This window comes from Hetaerina americana, unplaced genomic scaffold, assembly GCF_022747635.1.
Source record: "Hetaerina americana unplaced genomic scaffold, ioHetAmer1.1.p SCAF_7, whole genome shotgun sequence".
NCBI lineage: Eukaryota > Metazoa > Arthropoda > Insecta > Odonata > Calopterygidae > Hetaerina > Hetaerina americana.
In genome coordinates this window covers 80,521,950-80,537,187 of record NW_027287316.1, presented here as the reverse complement: position 1 = coordinate 80,537,187, position 15,238 = coordinate 80,521,950, and the positions used below count along the sequence as shown (strand labels likewise).

General features: G+C 40.5%; 1 long non-coding RNA gene across 1 annotated transcript; it reads right to left on the bottom strand.

Moving 5' to 3' along the window:
- Positions 1 to 4,785: 4,785 nt before the first annotated feature.
- On the bottom strand, positions 4,786 to 11,057 carry LOC139696391 (uncharacterized). The gene is made up of 3 exons (XR_011702614.1): positions 10,994 to 11,057; positions 6,488 to 6,566; positions 4,786 to 5,591 (listed from the first exon to the last, which is right to left on the bottom strand). It is a non-coding gene; the product is annotated as an uncharacterized lncRNA (long non-coding RNA).
- Between the last annotated feature and the right edge of the window lie 4,181 nt (positions 11,058 to 15,238).

Genomic DNA, 15,238 nt, shown 5'->3' with positions numbered 1-15,238 from the left:
AGTTCAATTGCTAGACACCTAGGTAGCCAAGAGTTATTAATGAAAAACCAACACTATTTCTTAAAGAGTTAATCCTGCAAGACACAATTTGTGCTTTTTGTTCTTGTTTTCCCCTCCCATTGACTACAACCTTGGAGTAGTGGAAGGGCTTGTGCAATCCAATGATCCCTAGAGCTGTGCTAGTGGGAGCATTGATAATGGCTACTGGTAGGGTCACCAATGCCAGATAGATGGAACGTTAGGAGCCAGATGAAAAGTAGTTCACGCAGCGCCTGTTCCTCAGTGATGCAGCGGCAAAGGTGTCTTACCGCAATTGAGTGAGGGAAAATTATGCAAACTAGGAAGGGGCAGGAATAGGATAGGGATGTTGGATGGAATGGAGGAAGCATAATTAGATGAAGAGAAACTCTGTTTTAGAGTAGGATGTTGGGTTGTTTTGTTGGTGGAGAGAAGATATTTATTTGGTAGTTGTGCCATCCAAAAGCATACCTTGATCAGTAGATTACCTATGATATCCTTGGTCTGAGAGAGGTCAATGTTTCAGTTGAGGTGGTTATTCTAGATTTTAAAAAAGCTTGCAACAAAGAACCTTCTAATTAACTACTTCCAAAGCTAGAAGTGTATGGCATGGATAAAAATATTCTGGACTGGATGAAAGACTTTTTGAAATGTCTCGTATAAAATGCAGTCAAAGATGGTGTTAGCTCTAATGCAGTAGAAGCCACTTCATGCGTTCTGTAGGGAAGTATCATCGGACCATAGCATATCAAAATTATTAGAGCTAGGTTGGGAATCACTCTCAGAGAGAATTAAATTACAGATTTTAACCTCTAGCATAATTTGGAAGGTCTCTTAAGCAAAAATATTAAAGAGGCATTATTAGCCCATGGTACTGCAGTATGAGATATCATGTTTTACAGATATATATCATAAAAATATAAGGAAGGGCATATCCTTTGCAGGTGGGCTTTTACAATTGGGTTTGGGATGTATGCTTTCCTGTGACATCACCTGTGTCAGAAGTTATGCAGAAAAAATCTGTATGGGTGGTTGTGTAAAATGTATTTAATACAAGGTAATGAATTATGGAGCATTTAGAGTTCACAGAGAAATTACTCTGTGAATCAGTAGCCTTACTGTTAATTTGGAGATAGCTTCTGCCGTATTACATTGTGAAAGCATCACGGACCATAAGATATTAAAATTGGCTCCATTAAAAATAAATTCTGGTAATATATATTTATAAAATTCATACTTGGGAATGAAACATTTTTGCCTTCATGAAGTGCAGCTGCTTTTTTCCAGCAAAGCCGAAAGGAAACTATTATACGTCTTATAGTGATATATTTTTATATGCCGATTGCCATTTCATGATTAGAAATGTTATGGATCCCATGATTACAATAAACAATAACTTAATTCACAGTCAATTTTGAAGGCCTGAATTCACAGTGTGATTCAAATTCTTGGCCCTTCAAGTAACCCTGGCACATTCTCGCTCAATGAGAAATATTAAAAAAAGCTTATCATTACTGATTAAGTGATTTTATTTATTTATTTATTTAGTAAAAATTGTGCACATACAGCAGGATTGCCAATTTATAGTGACACATATAACAGCAACATATAAGGACACAAACATAGAAACATCAACAAGCGTTGGTATGAATCCGATTAGAGGTGGTGTCTGCCGTAAGTGCAGTTATCTTTCCCAAATACTCCGCCTAACATTTTCACCTCGTCGAGTCATCTTCCTTCCTCCCTCTCGTAAAGTAAAAAGGAAGTCATTAGTTTCCAACTCGATCTTGTTACTGAGACTACAGTAGAAGATTTATCCCTCAAGAGGCATTTATTCTACGATCCCAAAATACTTAGAAGCTCATCTACCAATCAGTGAGATGGTTGACCAAATCAATATGTGCTTTTTAAAATTATAATTTTTTTGGTCTGTAGTATGGGTATAATTTAAATAATGTTAATATGGTCTAATGAGAATTGAAGAAGCGTGAAGAATGATCCAGACTAAGACGTTTTAGGCTCTTCATCAGGATAATTTCCAAGTAGAATTTTACTTTTATCTATCGAATGATAGTCGGTAGAATTTTGTAAAGAACTAAAAAAAACATTGATGTGCTATATTTTGAAGATCTGTGCTATATTTTGAACCATGCTTGAATGATCGGACACCCAGCCCTAATTCTGGATACAGTCCAACCCCAAGATTTGAAGGTGCTTCACCATATTACTCTCGGTGCTGAGGTAGTTTTGTATTGGATTTCGCTCCCTTGTGTTGCCAATGGCATAAATTAGAATTAGTTAAGCAACCAAGGAGAGGGTAACGTGTTGCATGAATATATCTTCCGTGTTGCTAAGAATCAGACGGCAGATCGTAGCTTAAAAAGGGTTAATGGATGGAAGTAATTTTGTTCGCAGTACTCTCTCATTCCCTTCGTCGTCCAGTTAGGGATTAGACAGAGTCCGAGGGGTGGGGGTCGGTTCCGCATACGTTACCTCACCAACCCTCGTCTCATTGTTATAAGCGGCGGGGTCTGCTTTTCGGCTTCCTCGTCTCCCCTCTTAATCATCCCTCGGTAATAACTTCACAGTACGATTTTGCAAAGCGATGCAATTGAGGTCCCAAATACGGCTTCACAGATGTTAATTTGAGAGGGCGCCCTTCTACCGGAGTTCACCTAATGCCACACGAAGCCCACTGCAGTTGAACAAATGAACCCCATTGGGATGGCAGTCGTGAACGATTTGTTTGAAATCCAAATTCGGTTAAAAACGCCACAGATTGGTCCTCTAAATGCCGGGGGAAGGGAATGGCAAACGTTAAGGCACTTGAACCCCAGTCCAATGCGTTCGACAGCACACGCGATGTTACCCAGTTGAGACTAAACCATGGCGTATATGAGTGGCGCGTGTGCAGACCAAAGCCATCGGAATTGGATACTTCACCTTGCATGCTATATAGCTGCGAGATAGGAAAGATGGGAGCGCTTTGTTAAAGTTGTCGGATGCTAGGCATCATCAGATTTGTCAGGGGAAAATATTCTTTCGTGCAATATATGAAAATGGAGAGAGGGATTATCTCTTAAATTGACCGTGGAGTATTTACTCCCAGGAATAAGGAAGGAGAAAGTGAGTAGTATTGTAATAAGGACTTCAGCACGTGTAGTTAATGCAAATTATGATTGGCTAATTACCAATTTGTGTAATTTTATGGACGTATTTAACCATTTAAAAGGTCTTGATCAATGGAAATTGTCTGCTCAACTTGACATAATCCTACCTCACCTATTGATTTTCCATCGTTAGGGCTTCATTCCGTAATTTATATCTTGAATTGCAAATTTATTTTTAAATTTACGAACATTTTATAATTATGCTCGGCATAGCTGTTGCAGAGTTTTAAATGTGAAATAATAATCACTCACAGCCGTTACACTTCTTCCCGTTGATTTTATTTTCTTACGATGTCGCACAGAATTTCAGAGTGGAATTTCCAAGAAATTCAAATAGTTGATATCACAAATCTATATCATTAGCTTTGTGCGGATTTTAAAATCATATAATACTCGCTTTTTCTGTGATATTAGTTCACTTGAAAATGTTTGCATCGACTTTATGCAGCCTTGATAATGCTTTTGTCAAGGGCAGCATAGCTAGCAAGTCTGTAGTTTCCAAATACTTAGGAAAAATAATTTGCCCATTTTTCTTTTTTAATCAATACCCATAAATATCCCTTCAGCCCCCCTCTCCATCAACATACCGTTCATCCAACCCTCCCGCTGCCCTCTAAACAACCCCTTTTGATCCCCTTTCTTCGTTCGTCATAACCTCACGCCTCTTGTCCCTCCGTTAAACCCCTCTTTATCTGCCGAATGCCTATTATTCTTGCTCTATATACTGGTTCCTTGGATTATTGCACCAGCTACCTTGGTACCGTTACCTTGTGTTCTTGCCATTAGTTTCTTCCCATTTTAGAGCCTACGTATTCATGGATTGTAATTTTGTAATTACTTTTTCTATGGCAGCTACTAATTAAACAAGAAATGAATACATTGAATTAATATCAAGGTAACACCATCTACACTATACAGGATAGTTAAGACTGCATTGTTACAGAAGAGAAGATATAAAGGGCTTTGCTTATTAGAATATGATTACTTATTAAGGAGATAACAATGCAATTTACAATATTCATCTAAACAGTTATCTTATAATGTCTTCTTCCTCGTTGAGCTGCGGTTATCCCAATCCTGGACTGTGTTCCTCATTTCTAAAAATTGAATGCAGAGAAAGTCAATAAAGTAGGAAAGATATATTTACCATGATTAAAGCATTACTTTCTATTTCCTTTCATTTACCGCCATTATTCCTTAAATACTCGGGTGAATTCTGAACTGGAACACATTTCAAACAAGAATAGTGCGATGTGGAATCAGCCCGCCGTGTCTCGAATGTGCAGTTACCTTAAAATTGCTATTGTAAAACTTCAATATTAAAGAGTTACGAGCTCATTTTGTAATAGATGTATGCTCCATTATGGCAAAGATAACCTTAGTTAGAATATATAAATTAATGCTCATGTCCTATCCCGAGTAATTCCCTACCACTTGATTTTGTTACTCCATTCACTATTTTATTTTTTAGAAGTCCTTGAAGTTCGAAAAAACTATTGATCAATTCGATAATAGAAAATATTTTGAAGAAATATGTTTTCCATTTAACCTGACAATCTTACTTTAATACTACATAACAAGAACATTAAATAAAGACTTCCATTACTTTGTACGGTATCTTATACACTATTTAATTACAAATTATTCCATTTAACAAAGAATGCTGTAATATACTTACTTGATAGCCAGCCTGCAAGTAGGCACCCATGCCTTTATAATACATTGAGATGTTGGAAATATATCAATGTCACCATTGCACTGTAGTAGGAGATAACATCAGTGAGATTCACTTTTGATACGAACCATTTTAATTACTATGTTTTTTTTCTCTGGAACTACAACAGAACATAATTACAATATTAAAAACCCACTGAGGGAGAAAATTATTTTGTGACAAGAGTAGTTTGAGGTGTAATCACCCCGTGCTATACACCCTAGTGCTTATTTTTAGAGAGCAATGTATGTTGATAATATATTATCATTATTTAATCTACAATTTAAGGTAGGTTTTGGATGGACAAAAGTACCAAATAAATATTTTAAGACTCCTAGCAGAACACACCATCAAGCAAATATAAGCCCTTCAGAACTCATTAAATTTCCACAAATGGCGTAAACTCGATTCGCATTAGAGGATTGTTTGAAATGGAAATACTTCATCGTCCCCATTCGGTGAATGCCCAGGCTCATTATGACTGGTCAATTGGCTTGGGAGGGTTGGCATACTTCTGGAGTAACTTTTATTTTTTCTGTCTCCGCGTCACTCTATGAGTGAACATACTTGCAATAGTTGTTCTATTGTTTCCTATTGGTCAAGGTGATGCAAGAAAAACAACATACATACACCTCTCACTATAGCATCCTCTAAAATGGGCATGGCTCTTTCTCTGCATATATCTGCATCTGAAATATTAATAAAGTCCACATTGTGTTAATTTGAGAAAATTGTTTTAAGATACTTTCTTAGAGAATCCCTTAATATGCGCACTTAATAAAACTAATAATGTTCTGGATCGCTAAATTACCAATGGGGGACACAGTCATTCAGACAGATGGGTACCTTTCGTTTGAGAGGTTCCCGGGTCTCTTATAGACATCGTACCCTCCATTGACAATGTGTGACCCAGAATAATATTGCTCCCAAGGAAGAGTTAAATGTGTCCAAGAAAGAAGAAATCAAATAAACGCTTTTGCAATGCAATTAGTAGATTTATTATTTTGGTGATTATTGGTCGACCATGAATTCACGCGAAAACTTAGCCTTGTACATTCACTACCAGCAAGCACCCCTTCAGAATGTAATTCAGTCATCATTAGGTGGCAATCATTCCTCAAGCATTTCATACATTTCCAATTACGTGTTGATTCAATTTCATAATACATTTCAAATTAAAGTTGCTTGAACTGTACTCTAGGAATAGAAAAAATATTCCCGAAGTTTATTTCATCACAGTTTATAATGGCTAATCAAGGCAAGTGACTTCACACGCGAAGACAACTACAACTGTTAAATGAAATCAAAGAACAAAGAGTGTGGAAGAAAAGTGAAGAGCAATTTTGAGAGTGGGATAAAAAGCAGTGAAGGAGTGTCAATATCCAGGAGGGCCCCTTGGAATTGACATCCCCCTATGAGGACAATATAAATTTCTGTCCACAGCTTCTGGGAATCGATGAGCCATTGCTTTTGCCTCCAAGGGGACTTGCATAATAATTTTTAATTTAATTTATATTTAGTTTTTTCATCCAAGAAGCGAATAAAAACATCATATTGATTAAAAGAAATGCAATGTTTTACTTACCAAATTATCTCTCCGCAAGGGTGAGACCGTATTTCCAGAATACATTCAGTATTTTCCTCAAAACTGCGGGGGAAGAAAACTGAAATAAGTCAAAGGGAAATCAGTGTACCAATGGATTGGTGAGCACAGATGACAGTTATGGTAAAGAGTGAATTTATTTTACCGATTTCTCATCGGATGAAAATTTGCATTGACCCCAAGTCATTTTATTGGGCTCTGATCTAACATCCATGTTATTTGCTTTGGATCAATGATTATGGAGCCTGGAACTTATTTGGGACATTTTCTCCTGAAATGTGCTTCCATGATCTGCATTTACGTATTTATTGCCTTTGTAAAACTACAGAAAGAGATATTTTTGTTTTCTGCCAAATTTTAAGATTCAGTAGTAGCAATAGATTAATTTTAATTGTAGCAATATGTTGTCGTAAATCTAATTCTGAATGCTATATTTTTAACACCAGATTAACATTTGGAAAATATCTAACAGTTAGCAGGCAACACTCCTTTATTGCCCTAAATGTCAAAACAGAACGTACCCATCGTATATTTAGAACTTTCCTCCAAAGAAGAAAAAACTGTCACTCAGAAAGGTCTGTAACACTGTTAATAATCAATGATTAAGCACAAACTGGACCGTTGTCAAAATAAACAAGGCCATTGTTGTCAATCTCTATGGAATTCATTAAAATATTAACAGTAATATGAGAATTTATACTTTAAATGGAAACATTTTTCAAATGAAAAAAGGAAAAATTAAATTTATGTGTACATGTATATATATTTTTGTAATACTACCTTGATCAAAAAGTTCCCGGAATAACCACCGTGTGGCGCTCCCATCGTTCCGATTTGAGTTCTGTTTTTTTTGTTAATTTGGTACATCTGTTGTTGATATTCCCTTTAAATCTTAGTATCATAACTTGACATTTGCAAAAGTTACGTAGCCAAGAGTACATCTATCCCTGTGTGTGTTGGCGATTTTTTACAATTTCAGAAATTGATTTAAATTTGCAACAACGAACTTGTATTAAATTTTGCGTAAAAAACGGATTTAGTGGCGCACGGACGTTGGAAATGTTGGAAAAGTGTTTCGGCAACGATTCTCTAAAAAAACGGTCGTTTACCAGTGGCACGAGCGGTTCAGAAGTGGTCGTGAGTCAATCGAAGATGATGAACGCAGTGGCAGACCATCGACATCGAAAGTCGGTGAAAAAATTGATAAAGTAAAAGAAATGTTGGTCAATAACCGCAAATTAACCATCAGAGAAATAGCGGAGGACTTGAACATTGCCTATGGATCCGCCCAAGACATTGTGGTTAATGATTTGGGTTTCCGTCGTGTAGCAGCAAAGTTGGTGCCAAAAGACCTCAATTTCATGCAAAAAAGAGACCGTGTTGACGTCGCAAAAGACATGATTTGCGAGGCTGAATCCGATCCCACATTCATCAAAAGGATCATTACTGGAGACGAGACGTGGGTTTATGAGTACGACACGCAATCCAGACATCAGGCAAGTGAATGGCGTTCACCAAATGAGCCGAGACCAAAAAAACCACGTCGTTTTCAGTCAAAAAAGAAGGCAATGCTGACGGTTTTCATGGATTACAACGGTGTAGTGCATCATGAATTTTTGCCAGAAGGCCAGACAGTAAACAAAGAGTATTATTTGGGCGTTATGAGACGTTTGCGTGAAGCAATTCGCCGAAAGAGACCAGAAATGTGGGCAGAAAACTCGTGGATTTTGCACCATGATAACGCACCGTCGCACAGTGCTATCATTATTCGTAATTTTTTGACGAAAAATGCAACAAATACCATCCAACAGCCACCGAATTCACCTGATTTGGCTCCCTGTGACTTCTTTCTGTTCAATCGAGTTAAAAAACCATTACGGGGAACGCGTTTTAGCAGCCGAGAGGAAGTAATGGAAAAATCGCAGGAAGCACTGATGGACATACCGAAAACTGAATATAAAAAATGTTTCGAGGATTGGATCAAGCGCTGGCATAAGTGTGTTGCAGTCGATGGGGATTACTTTGAAGGGGACAATATAGATTTAGATGAATAAACTTGTATTTTTAATTTTCTGAATAAATTCCGGGAAATTTTTGATCAAGGTAGTATAAGTTATTTACTTTGCGGAAATTGTTGAAATCACTATCAAATGTTTCCCTGCAGAAGAACACAGTATTGTATCCTCTGATAGACAGTAAACATTGTGTGGATTATAAAATCTTGGGCTACTCGCTTTTCCTGGGTTATTACTTCACTAAAAATTTTTGCATTACCTTTATGCAGTCCTGATACTGCTTTTGTCAAGACTGCCCACTTTGCCCATTTCTCTATTTTAATCTATACAATTAAATTTCCCTTTACCACATCCTCTCCCCTCCATGGGCATACCGTTCATCCAACCCTCCAGCTGCCCTCTGAATCACCAACCTTTTCCCCCTTTCTACCCTTCATGGTCCTTCATAGCCTCACGCCTCTCCTTTAAACCCATCTCTATCCACTGAATGCTTGTGATTCCCTTTCGAGATACTGGTGCCTTGGATTGTTGCACCAGTACAGGTTACTTGGTACCGTTACCTTGTCTACTTGCCATAAGTGTTTTCCCATTTTAGAGGCTCAGGTATAACTACATTGTAATTTTGTTATTACTTTTTCGACAGCGGCTACTAATTAAATAAGAAATTAATACATTGTATTAATATCAAGGTAACCCCATCTGGTTAAGGCTCCGCTCATTCTCATTTCCCCACATTCCGCCATTTATTCAAAGAATCGAATTTGAATCCTTATTTTATTTAAAGTAGAGTTTTAATAACCTTGTCCTTATCTCGCCTGTGACTGGTCCCCTATCCCTCCCTTCACAGCACTTCTCCCCTTATCAGACTCTCCCTCTCCTCATTCCCATTTCAATTTCATTCATCTCTCAAATTGCTCGTACATTACGTTAAGTTTTAATTTGTTTTTTTACTCTCCCTACCCATATTGTATGGACCCATAAGATAAGCACTCCCCCCATAATCATTTCATGATCCTCCCTGTATCCTCACAAATAAAGGACCTCTCTCGAAAAGAAAATGATTTGGGTTTTACCAAATAGTATTCCACCAAAACTAACTAACAAATATTTCAAATAACTATGTGTACCATATAATGTTTACTTACAGTAAATAACTTAGCATCTTTTATTTTATTGGCTTCAGAATACTGCCCGATTCCAAAAGAACGGATTATAAAAATCTTTCTGGTCCCTTCTGGCTTTGCCTGACGTATTCTTTCCTTCTCCTTTGCATCTTTATATTCTGGAGAATTTACGGAGACCTTCGTTAGTGAAACTGCATACACCAGCTCACTTCCTTTGACAAACGGTATCACTGCGATAGACTCTTTTTGACTATTAGTTCACCGATAATTGCATGGCCCTGGTGACTCACCTGAGTGTGTTGCATGCTAGCTGGTCATTTTGATCATCGGATTGGCTCCCTGGTCAGAAGGTCCACCTTGGTTGGCCCAGCTCCTCTCCCGGCAGATTAAGGGGCGGCTTCAGTCCCTTCTTCCGATTCTTCCTCCTTCCTCACAGCTTCTGCAGCCGAACATTTGTAAACATCCTTGTAGTTGGGTGTTACTGTGATTGATTTCGTGCTTCCACGAAACATATATGAATAAATTACTGAATTTGAAAGTTTCAACATATTTAATTCAGTGAGGGCTCTGGCCAGACACTTGGCTTACAAGAGTGCTGGGTTCTTCGTAGATCTCGAATTAATGTGTCACAGGCAATAGTCTTCCCGGTCTTACTGTGTTCTTTCCAAATAGAATCAAGTGACTTGGCTCATTTAAAAGGGTTGGTTCAAAAACGAGCAGTTTGCTGGTGTGAAAAAGCATTTCGTTAATTTAGCTGATTGCAATAAACTTTGATCTGTGAGATTCCATGGCTCCTCTATTAAGAAATGTTTTCCAGGAGTAGTTTCAACGCAAGTGGCCGACAGCTTATGACAGTTACGCTATTAAGGATGGATTGGAAAGTCCAAAGGGAGTACCTCAAGTAAGTTCACGATACCGGTTAAAAGATAAAATTATAAATCGTAAACAATGTAAATGACGACTGACCTTGTAATCTATGAGGAGACAGAAAGCAAATACTTGCAGATGGTAAAAACGTGAAAAATATAAATTAAATCCTAGCTAAAAATAAAATAAAAAAATTAATATAAACATACTACCTGTAAAACATAATTCATGGTCCATGCATAATTTACATGGAAAGAAGTTTCCCAATTGCTAAAATTTACGGTCATTCTAAAAAAAAGTTTATTCCCATTTCAATTTTTCACCCATGAAATTACTTTGGTTAAAAAGGCGTTCTTATCGAACAGGGAAATGGTCTTCTTAATAATTACTGTAGAAATGATACACTGCGAATCAACATTTAGATTACGATTACATATTAAGGAAAATGAATGGCATTTCTGATATGTGAAATAAACAGTTACCTTTTAAGGTCTTCTTTTTCTCTTCTCCACAAGTTTATTTATGCAATTGAAATATATTATTTCCTTCATAATTTCTGGTAAAATAGAAATAATACAACCTCTAAGCAAAGAATTGAGAGACGCGCTACTTTTCAAAACAGGTTGGTGGAATCCATTCCTTAATCCACGTTCCGCTGTTATTAGAACAAGGGAATCAACATGGCACCAAAACAAAAATTGCCGTAATGTAATCGTAAATAGTACGTTGAGCTAAAAGGAGAAAAGAATTTTTGAATGAAAAAGCATGGATATGCAAACATTTTCCTTTCCTTCAGCTGTAAAAAGACTCATTAAACCCAATCAATTAAGACCAATTAAACACTGTTTACAACATTTTAATGTATCATAAAAAGAAATTTTCACATTATGCACCATTGCAAAAGACGGGAATGTTTCACTCTAAACGAAGCACGCAGATTGTTCGAAGGAACTAAATTAAGCATATCTCTCAAGCAAATTATGAATGATAATGAAGCTGCCAGTTAGTAGCTATACCCGAAGTCTTAAAATTGATCATAACGTGAAGGAAATTATTAAAGAGATTTAAGTTATAAAACAATGCTATTGGAGTAGGACACTAGTTAATCATTACGGTACGTAGATATGTACAGACTTTGTGCAGTTGATAATATAAGTGTGTAAATCTGCACATCCATCAGATTTGCAATTAAATCAACCGTGCGCGAAAATGTCATTTCTTGGAAGTTCGTGCATTGCTATTAGATGGCGTTCGCAAAATTCGTCTCCAAGAAGTGCTTTTCTTAATGTTAATTCAAGTGTGGAATGGCGTATTAAGCAATGTAACACACAATTAAACACGTTATACAGTAATTTATTCAATTTATATTATATAATTGTCCAAAATAGTGGAATAAATTTTTAATTTCACATAGTATTTACTTCACACGTTGTACATAAGGTCTATTTAAAACCGCCTTGTTCAGTTTACTCCATCAAGTCAGACTGGATTCCCTTCAAGCGAATAAATCTTTCGCCTTGGATGGCATGCTGCTAGCCGCCATATTCAACAGATGCTTCCAGGTGACAAGAGTCCCGGCATCGTGGAAGCATTCAAGGATCGTCCTCCTTCACAAGGGAGGGGAGAAGGGGGACATCGGGAATTGGCGACCAATTGCCCTCAGTCCGACCATTGCCAAAGTCTTCACGGGAATACTGGCGGACCGCATCTCGGCCTGGGCCTATAAGGGGAAGAGGCTTTCCTTCCCCTACCAGAAAGGCTTCGTTCCCGCCACCGAGGGCTGCTTTGAGCACAACTTCATTGCTCAAGCAGCCATAGATACTGCCAAGGGGAAGGGGACTGAGATCGCACTAGCGTGGCTTGACTTGGCGGATGCCTTCGGGTCGATTCCCCACCCCCACATAATCCGTGTACTCGCGGAAATGGGGATGCCAAAGCAGCTGCTGGACCTCATCTCCGACCTGTACACTGGGGCAACGGCTTCGGTCGTCGTGGAGCGGGGCGAATCTGAGCCATTTCCAATTAGGTGTGGGGTGCGGCAGGGAGACCCTCTGTCTCCCCTGCTTTTTAACCTGGCCTTGGAACCCCTGATCAGGTCGGTCCTCGCCCAGCGAGCCCTCGCCGCCTATCCCCTCGGTCCCACATCTGTATGCCTGCTGGCATATGCCGATGATCTGCTGCTCGTCGCCAGAGACTCGGGATCGCTGAGGGCACTGCTGCACATAGTCAAGCAGTCAGCGGACTGGTGTGGCCTCCGCTTCAACGCCAAGAAATGCGCCTCCCTGCACCTGGACTTCAGGGGTGGACGCCAGGGTGTCAGAGACACGGCCTTCTCCATCCAGGGAGGTGACATGAAGCGGCTGGGGGAGGGGGAATCCTACAAATACCTGGGATCCCCTATTGGTCTCAGGGCAGGAGACCAACTGGGTGACCTGCTGGCCAAACTGCGGAAGGATCTCGACTCGGTGGGGAGTAGCGAGCTGGCGCCTTGGCAGAAGATAGATGCTCTGCATACTTTCCTTTTGCCGAGGCTCCACTTCCCGCTGCGAGTCACGGCCACCACGAAAAAGTCACTTGCCCGCACCGACACCGTGGTCTATGGGGCAGTGAAGGAGTGGCTATACCTTCCACAGAGGGCCAGCAGGGAAATAATCCACCTCCCCTCACACCTTGGCGGCGGGGGTTACACACCACTCCCAGTACTCAAGGACTGTCTTGTCGTGACGCAGGCGTTCCGCATGCTAACGTGCAAGGACCCATTCGTCCGCAAGACAGCCTGGTACTCCCTACAGGAGGCGGTCCACCAGAGACTGGGGAAAATCGGAGCGCCGCCTGAGAAGAGTGTGTTATGCGGATACCTGTCCGGGGACGCTGAGATTACGGCAGGGTCCACGGCCGGGGCCACGGCATCCCTATGGTCCCGCGCGAGGAGAGCCACCCGGGACCTTCAAAGGCTGTGCGGGCTGCGATGGGAGTGGAGCGTCTTCCGCCACGATATCTCCCTGCGGCTGAGCAATCCGACGCCCCACTCGGAGACCCTCATCATCCCCTCGACATCCCGCCACAGAGCGTGCGGCTTGATCCGTAGGGCGATCGGGGAAGCCTACCGGCGAAGGCTGGTGGCGAAGAAGGACCAGGGGAAGGCGATGGAAGCTGTCACCAACTCCTGGGACAGCAGCCACTTCTTGTCCACTGGCCGCTTCACCCGTTTCTGCGACTGGCGCTTCATCCACCGAGCCCGCCTAAACGTACTTCCGCTGAACGGCGCACGCAGAGGTGTGCTGAATGCCAGCAGGAAGTGCAGGAGGTGCCGCACCGAGGATGAAACCCTGCCGCACGTCCTCAACCACTGTGCGAGCCACTCTGCTGCGTGGAAACGGAGACACGACGAGATCTTGTCGCTCCTACGGGACGCACTGCCTCCCAAGTGGAAGGCCAGGGTGGACCAAAAGGTGGAGGGTGACCACTCTCGCCTGCGACCTGATCTCGTCGTGACTGAGGTGCCCGGCGGGACGGTGCACATCATCGATGTCACTGTCCCGTTCGAGAACCGACTGGAGGCGTTGCACGCAGCCAGGGCGGCCAAAATGGCCAAGTACGACGATCTGGCCGCGAGACTCCGCTGCCGCCTCCAGTTTAAGCAGGAGGTTCACCTGGGCGCTCTCGTCGTTGGTTCCCTCGGCAGCTGGGACAAGGAGAACGAGCGAATCCTGTCCCGACTGCGAATCCACCGGGGTCGCGTCGCCACGCTGCGGAAGAAGATGGTCTCCGCGGCTGTGAAATGGTCGCGGGACATCTACTGTGAGCACGTGTCCGGGCAAAGGCAGTACGACTGCGACGTGGCCACAACGACTGACATTGATTAACTGTTTTGTTTGAATATAATATTGTTTTTGTATGCATATTTATTGTCTGTTCCTCATGTCCTCCGTATGGAGGGTGAAATGAGGTATGTATTTCTGGCTAAGCATGCTAGGTTTTATACAAAATATTTATTATTAATAAATGTTATTAAAGATTTCCGTGGAGGGGATCATTTCTGTCTTACAAGACAATTTTTGACTGTGCCCAACCCTGTTGGGCCAAATAAATGGTAATCGTCATTTCAAAAGGCCTCACGAGTACTGCAAGTACTTAGCATTATAACACTCTTCGTATTAGTGCATACATCATTGCGCGAAGCTCGTGTGCAATAAAATAACGTTGGTATAGTGGCTACAAGAAATAATAAAAATATAGAAGCAAATTTACTCTTTTTCTGTAGGATGGTTGATACCGATCTGTCCTGTGGAAACGCGAGATATTACATTCTTTCTTCGTGCGTTGGACATTAATGCATGGTAGAATTGCTTACTTTTACGCAAAAACTAACATAAACCTCATTACAGCATAAATAAATGCACACTCAGACATGCCAGCCTCATTGCTACCAGTGTGTGCCAAGTTTTTACTGACTATTATAAAGATACTACCGCAATTTAAAACATACACCAGCTCAACTACGGATTAAAACAAAACTGATTATTTAAAAACAGAAAACAACATTAGCCTCCTTCCAGGTATTCTAAGAGGTATGCATTACGTTTTGGGAAGATAAAAAATGACTACTCCATTTTACGAACTGCATATTCTCCGGATTGAGAGACCTTCAAATAATACACAAACGTTTTGAAATTCATAAGAAAACAAAGAGGCTAAAACGAAATTTCCAAAGAATGCGATACAAT